Source organism: Lampetra planeri, chromosome 14 (assembly GCF_965212315.1).
Source record: "Lampetra planeri chromosome 14, kcLamPlan1.2.h2, whole genome shotgun sequence".
NCBI classification, from domain to species: domain Eukaryota; kingdom Metazoa; phylum Chordata; class Hyperoartia; order Petromyzontiformes; family Petromyzontidae; genus Lampetra; species Lampetra planeri.
In genome coordinates, this window is record NC_136120.1 from 13698820 (window position 1) to 13706792 (window position 7973).

Here is a 7973-nt window from a genome sequence, read left to right on the forward strand (position 1 = left end):
GTGCGTGTGTGTGCTGTGTGTGCGTGTGTGCTGTGTGTGCGTGTGTGCTGTGTGTGCGTGTGTGCTGTGTGTGCGTGTGTGCGTGTGTGCTGTGTGTGCTGTGTGTGTGCTGTGTGTGCGTGTGTGTGCGTGTGTGTATCCCGTGCGCGTGTGTGTGCGTGTGTGCTGCGCGTGTGTGTGTGTGCTGCGTGTGTGTGTATCCCGTGTGTGTACCGTGTGTGTGTGTGCGTGTGTGTGTGTATCCCGTGTGCGTGTGTTCGTGAGACTTCACACGCGACCCACAGTGCACCTAGCCTGGCACAAGGCGGCTGTGCTGACGTCACCGACACTTCGTGGTGAATGGCGGTTGCTGTTGTTGACTGCCTGTTGTCTGTGGGTGTGTAAGCAGCAGAGCGTGTTAACAGCACTGTGTATCTACTGTCTGTGTAGATGCGTGTCTGTGTGTGTGTGCACGTGTCTGTGTGTGTCTGCGTGCCAATAAGTTGTGTGTGTGTCTTTGTCCTTGTACACACTCACACTCTCCTGCACGGCCAACACACACACAAACACACGACTACACGCACACGACTACACACACGACTACACACACACACGACTACAGGCGCATCAACAACCACCGTGGCCAACACCACGACTCGTGGTGTGTCGGAAGAACGGAGGCTGTCACTCGCACACCCTGCTCGTTTTTGTAATGATTAGCCCGAGGGGCGGAGGGATGGGTGGGATGGGTGGGATGGGTGGTGCGGGTGGCGGTGGGTGGTGGTGATGCGGGTGGTGGTGAAGGGGTGGTGCGGGTGGTGGTGGATGGGGTGGGGGGGCTGATGGTGGGGGGTGGTCGTGGTGGGTGGTGCTGGTGGGTGGTGGGGGGGCTGATGGTGGGTGGGGTGGGTGGTAGTGGGTTGGGTGGGTGGGATGGGTGGTAGTGGGTGGGGTGGGTGGTAGTGGGTGGGGTGGGTGGTAGTGGGTGGGGTGGGTGGGATGGGAAGCTTTGGAACAGATTTTTTTTTATTTTTCTAAACCAAACAGCGCGGGGCGCTGCAAAAGAACAGGAACGCTGCCGATCCGGTCACGACTCCTATATGTGTTGTGTTTATGGTAAACTCCCACCCAATCGACTAACGAAACGATTAATCGATACGACTTGACGGCGCGGAATCGAATCGATAACGACGCCCCTCCTCCTTCGTCAGCTCTCCATCCGACACAAAAATATAATCGTGACTCATCGATTACACACGCGGGACTTCATGCATCCAGTGAATCGATACTAACGACTTCCTTCCTCCCCTCCCCCCGAGCCCCCCCCCTCACCCTAGCCCCTCCCCTTAACCCTAGCCCCTCCCTCTCCGTCATCCGCCCCCCCCCCGCGAAGGAATGCGTCGCCCCTTCCATTGTCCCTCCCTCGACGTCACATCCGGCGGCTCAGCAAATCGCGCAATCCGATTGGCTGACGACAACCCCCGCCTCGTGCGGGAACGGGAGGGGTTCCGGTTGGCTTTCATCATCATCAGCAGTAGCAGCAGCAGCAGCCGTGATCTGTTCACTGCTGGATGAAGCGATTCGTTCCTGCTGCATAGGAGCCGATGTCATCGCTCCGTCTCTTTCGATGGACGTCCTTTCGAAGGAATTGTGACGATGCATGACCATCGTCGCCATCGTCATCCAATCGTTAATCCATACTCTTTGGTTCGCTCAGTAAAGTCACGTTGGGAGAAAGATCATGGATCACGACGGTTCGATCGCATCGCGGTTGTGTTGGATGCATGAAGTTCCACGCGGTTGTGTTGCCTTCGAAACGTAGTGATCAATTATTTTATTTTATACCCACGTGACTTTACCGAAAGAACCAAAGAGTATGGATTCCTGCAGTGACGAAAGGTTCAAATCAAAATGTATTAATAATCTAATAATTAACTATTCATTCACGAATGACTCAACAATCGATTTCACGATATGAACACTTAAGATTTGATCGATCCACTGCGGTGGGTACGATATTGGTATTGGGACGGTATTGGTACCGTATTGCTATTGGTACGGTATTGGTATTGGGACGGTATTGGTATTGGGACTGGGGAGACAAAGGCGGCCGGGCTTGCTACTGGCCACCAATCGCCTCGCGTGCCGTGCTGGCTTTCATAAGTGCTACTCTTTAACAGCACTTGCCCCAAAAGTGTGTTAAGGCTATACGGGGGATCTTTGTCTTTGTGGGTGAGGGAATGGGAACTGAAAGAGTGGGCGAAGCGGCCGGCAGGGGGCGAGAAGTTGACCACACAACCACACTCAACACACAGAGGTTGACCACACAACCACACTCAACACACAGAGGTTCACCACACAACCACACTCAACACACAGAGGTTGACAGCACAACCACACTCAACACACAGAGGTTCACCACACAACCACACTCAACACACAGAGGTTGACTACACAACCACACTCAACACACAGAGGTTCACCACACAACCACACTCAACACACAGAGGTTGACAGCACAACCACACTCAACACACAGAGGTTCACCACACAACCACACTCAACACACAGAGGTTGACAGCACAACCACACTCAACACACAGAGGTTCACCACACAACCACACTCAACACACAGAGGTTGACTACACAACCACACTCAACACACAGAGGTTGTCAACACAACCACACTCAACACACAGAGGTGGACACCACAACCACACTCAACACACAGAGGTTATCAACACAACCACACTCAACACGTAGAGGTTGACCACACAACCACACTCATCACGCAGAGGTTGTCATCTCAACCACACCAACCACCCCAACCACACACGAACATTTCAACCACCCCAACCACACACTAACATCTCAACCACCCCAACCACACTCACCGCGAGGGGGCGCCACGGTCGTGAGATGTTGACGACCTCGCCTGGTACACAGGAGGTCGTTGGGTCGTTCCCGACCCTGACGCCCTTGTATTCGAAGTGTGCATGTTCTCCCCATGGTCGCGTGGATTGTTCTCCCGGTCCTCCGGCTTTTCCCCTCCGAATTTAAAATCAACGTCACGCGTTTAGGGGCCGTCCATAAATGACGTCACGCGATTTTGGACGATTTTTGACCCCCCCCCCCTCGTCACACGGCGTCACAAAAAGTCAGACCCCCCCCTCAAGTATGACGTCACAAAACTTTAAACTATTGTCATTGTAGTACGTATTTAATGTGGCGCTGCACTCTGATGTTGTAGGAGAAAACATTTATCAAAAAGTCAATCTAATGAAGTAGAACGTGTTGTCTATATTTATTTAAAGTTGCGCATTTTGATGTGACGTCACATTTCTCAACCCCCCCCCCCCTCGTCACACATCGTCACAAATGTCTGACCCCCACCCCCCCAGGTGCGTGACGTCATTTATGGACGGCCCCTTAGAGTGTGTGGCTGCGATACATTTACACGCGAAAAGCCACTTGGTTGAGCTTTCGTTTGTGTTCATATTCTTAGGTTGTTTTTTTTCCGGTAAAGTCAAGTAGGTAAAAAAAATAAAAGTAAAATAAAATAAAAATTTTAATCACGACGTTTCGAAGGCAACACAAGACTCCGTCTTCAGGTGGAACCGTCACAGCACGATAGCTGTATCAAGTGACGGTTCCACCTGCACCTGAAGACGGAGGCTTGTGTTGCCTCCGAAACGTCGTGATTTCTATTTATTTAATTATTATTTTTATGTTACTTTTTTTTTACCTACGTGACTTTACCGAAAAAAACCCCTAAGAATATGAATCCTTGAAGTCACAAACGCTTCAAATCTAGACTTTCGTTTGTGGCCAGGTCGCTTCTGACAACAGAGCATTGTAGCTCAGTGAGCCTGACCTGGTAAAATAAAATAGTTCATAGTTTAGTTTAAATTACGGCAACGACACATAACTACACTCTAACCACGATTAACCACGCGGCCTTCTTGCACCACAACCACCCAACCACAACTGCCCCTCCACCTCGCACCGCTTCCCACCAACTTCCATCATCAACTGGCATCGACAGGAGTGGTGAAGTATGGTCAAAACACCCCCACTCTCTTCTCCCCCTCCTCCATACCGCGACGGCAATGTTGGGGAGGGCTTCGCTGCCAGATCTGCCCATGTACGTCCACGTGCAGTGGTCACCGAGCTGCATCGCCTTCCGGTTGGCGAACACAAACCATATGAGGTCACTCTCGTCACATGCGCCGTGCGCTTGCCGCAGATGAACCCACCAGAGCTCGCCGATCTCGTACAAGGAGCTCAAAGCATCACCACCGCCATCATCACCATAATCACCATGATCATCACCATCATCACCACCACCATCATCACCATAATCACCATGATCATCACAATCATCACCACCGCCATCATCACCATAATCACCATGATCATCATCACCACCATCATCATCACCACCATCATCATCACCACCATCATCACCACCACCATCATCACCATCACCATCATCACCACCACCATCATCACCATAATCACCATGATCATCACCATCATCACCACCACCATCATCACCATCACCACCACCATCACCATCATCACCATCATCACCACCACCATCATCATCACCATTATCACCACCATCATCACCATCATCACCACCACCATCACCACCACCGCCATCATCACCACCATCATCACCACCACCATCACCACCACCATCATCACCATCATCATCACCATCATCATCATCACCACCACCATCATCATCACTATCATCACCACCATCATCACCATCATCACCACCACCATCATCACCACCACCATCATCACCACCATCATCACCACCACTGCCATCATCACCACCATCATCACCACCACCATCACCACCACCATCATCACCATCATCATCACCATCATCATCATCACCACCACCATCATCACCACCACCACCATCATCACCACCACCACCATCATCATCATCATCACCACCACCATCACCATCATCATCACCACCAACACCACCATCATCACCACCACCACCACCATCATCACCACCACCACCACCACCATCATCACCACCATCATCATCACCATCATAACCTTCACCACCATCATCACTACCACCACCACCACCATCACCACCTCCATCATCACCATCACCACCACCATCATCATCACCACCATCACCAACATCATCATCACCACCAACATCATCACCACCACCATCACGCGAACTGCGGTGGTCATCCTCGTAGCAGCAGCAGCAGCGGCGGCTTCTGGCTGCTCGACATCGAACAAAGGCGGCGGTCACCGCATCGCGCGGCGCTTTCAGATGCGCTCCTGCGGCCGTCTGGAACGCTCTTCCCACCGATATTAGGAAGCCGCTGGGAGCTATTTCACTTGAACATCATCATCTAGATTGACAAACTGATTTCTTCAGAACTGTTTGTTTGTGGTTTGGTGTATTGTCCTTCCCCGAATAGCGCATTGGGCTACGTACGGTGCGAAAGAAGTTCAATGTACATACAGCGGTGGATTGACAGAAGAGTCTGTGAGATAATGAAGACCGGGCATGCAATTAATCTTCCGTGGAGCCATGCCCCGTAGTGAACGCAGTTTGAATAGCATCCGCACCCTCTAATCGAACCGCCTTTGTCTTCCTGGCCTCGCGAGACGGAGCCGCGGAGAGCCACTCGCCTGACATTGAGATTCCACACCTCATTAGCGAGGAGGAGGAGGAGATGGGGGAGGAGATGGGGGAGGGGGGGCAGTGATGGAGGACGCGGAATAGACGAGGCCAGGGAGGATTGGGCGGGCATCGAAGTGGGATGAGGGTCGAGGGGGAGGAGGGGTGGAGGAGTGGGAGGTTGGATCGGGAAATAGGAGATGTATAAAGAGTTTGGAGGATGAGGGTAGAGATGAGGAGGAGGAGGGGTGGGTGAGTGGGAGGAGGATGGGAAGAAGAGGAGATGCGGTATAGAGGAGGAGGATAGAGGAGGATGGAGCCCGAGTCGCGTGCCCGCGTCTGTAAGCGAAGAGCGGGTTAGGAATATTGTTGTTGTTATTATACTTGTGTGTGTGTGTAGGTCGACTCGGCCGGAAATGAGTAAGTTCCTAGTGCGATGTGTAAGTACAAGCACTCGGGAGACGGGCGGCCGAGCGTGATATTGGCCACCCACCCCCTCGTGTGTTGTTCCGGCCTTTGTAGGTGCCACTTTATAGGTGCCACTTTATAGGTGCTACTCTGTAGGTGCTACTCCATAGGTGTTACTTTAATAGGTGCTACTCGCTAACAGCACTTGCCCCAGCAGTAGGTGAAAGGTTATACGTGAGGGGGGGGGGGTCTATGGCTTTGTATTCGTCGCCTGATGAAGCTAGTTGTAATTACTGGCGAAACGTCGTACTCAAATTGTAAATGTTGTGGCTTGGCTCTCCAACACACCGGTGTGCTGTACCAGTATACTACACTACAATATACACTACACTATACACTACACACAAATGCTGTACTACTGACGAATTGGCCACGTTCTGTTTACGTGACAACCCTTACTAGTTGGCTGTGTCGGGTGGTGGCGGGTTTAACGACACATTTCTATTTTCGCGATCTAAATCCAAAAAAAACCTATATTATGGATGTGTATTCGTGTTTAAGTGCTTATGTGTGGATAGTGTGAGGAGCTCACAGATCATTGAAAGATATGGACATAATTCTCATCGGTGAGCGCCTCCGGCAGGCGAAGCTGCGTTGGCTGGGTCATGTAGCCCGCATGCCCAGCCACCGCATGCCCAGACAGCTTCTGTTTTGCCGGATCGAAGGGGCTAAACGGGCGCGGCACGGGCTAGAGAAGAGATGGAGTGATGTGGTACAGGAGAATGTGGAGCTGAGTGGACTTGCCGATGACTGGTACCAGCGGTGACAAGATCGGCCTCTGTGCAGGAGGCTCGTGAAGGACGCTACTGGGCAGTTGGAGGCAGTCGCCCTCCAGCAACAACGGAGGGCGGAAGAGCGACGCTCACAACAACGAGCGGAGCGCCGGGTGATTAAATCTCAACAAGTTTGTACTATAGGGAACACGGGTGGTGCATCTACCAGTCATCTCACTCAGTCAACCCACGGCACCTGAGTCTGTCCCGTGACCTACCAGCAAGCCGTCGGCCTGTTCACGTGACCTCAAGGTGCACCGAGCGGTGGTGCAGTGGTTAGTGCATTGCGCTACTAATCCGGCGATCCGAATTCGAGTCCCGCTCACGGCCAACACCAGTGACGATTATCTATGAACCGGTCCTGGGCGTCCCCTAGGTCTACTCAGCCTCAAATGAATACCTGGGGCTTTGTGTGAACATCGCCACTGGGGAGACAAAGGCGTCCTGGCGTGGTGCTGGCCACCCACCCCGCTGTGTGCGGTGACGTCATTCATAGGTGCTCGCTAACAGCACTTGCCCCAAAAAGTATGTGAAGGCTACACAGGGGATCTTTGTCTTTGTGAGTGTGCGGCGTGTGTGTGCGATGTGTGTGTGTGTGCGCCATGTGTGTGTGTGCCATGTGTGTGTGCGGTGTGTGTGTGTGCGATGTGTGTGTGCGATATGTGTGTGTGCGATGTGTGTGTGTGTGCGATGTGTGTGTGTGTGCCATGTGTGTGTGTGCGCAGCGCTGCTGTGAATGTAAATCACGGGTCTTTGTGTGGCCGCGCATCACAGAGACGACAGAGGAGAGAGAGAGACGGGAGACAGAAGAGACGGGGGAGAGAGACGGGGCACGGGAGAGGGAGAAGGGAGAGACGAGAGGAAGACGGGGCACGGGACAGGGGAAGCGTGAGTAGGAGGGGGAGAGGAGGAGGAGAGACCTCGAGAAAGGGAGTCGGAGACGGTGATCGCGAGCCGAGTCTGAGGAGGAGGAGGGGGAGGAGGAGGAGGAGACCGCAAGGACGAGGTGGGAACGAGAGACGACGGGCCGAGGCAGCGGAACGAGAGACGGGAGCAAGGGAGAGGGATAAGAGGAGGAGGGG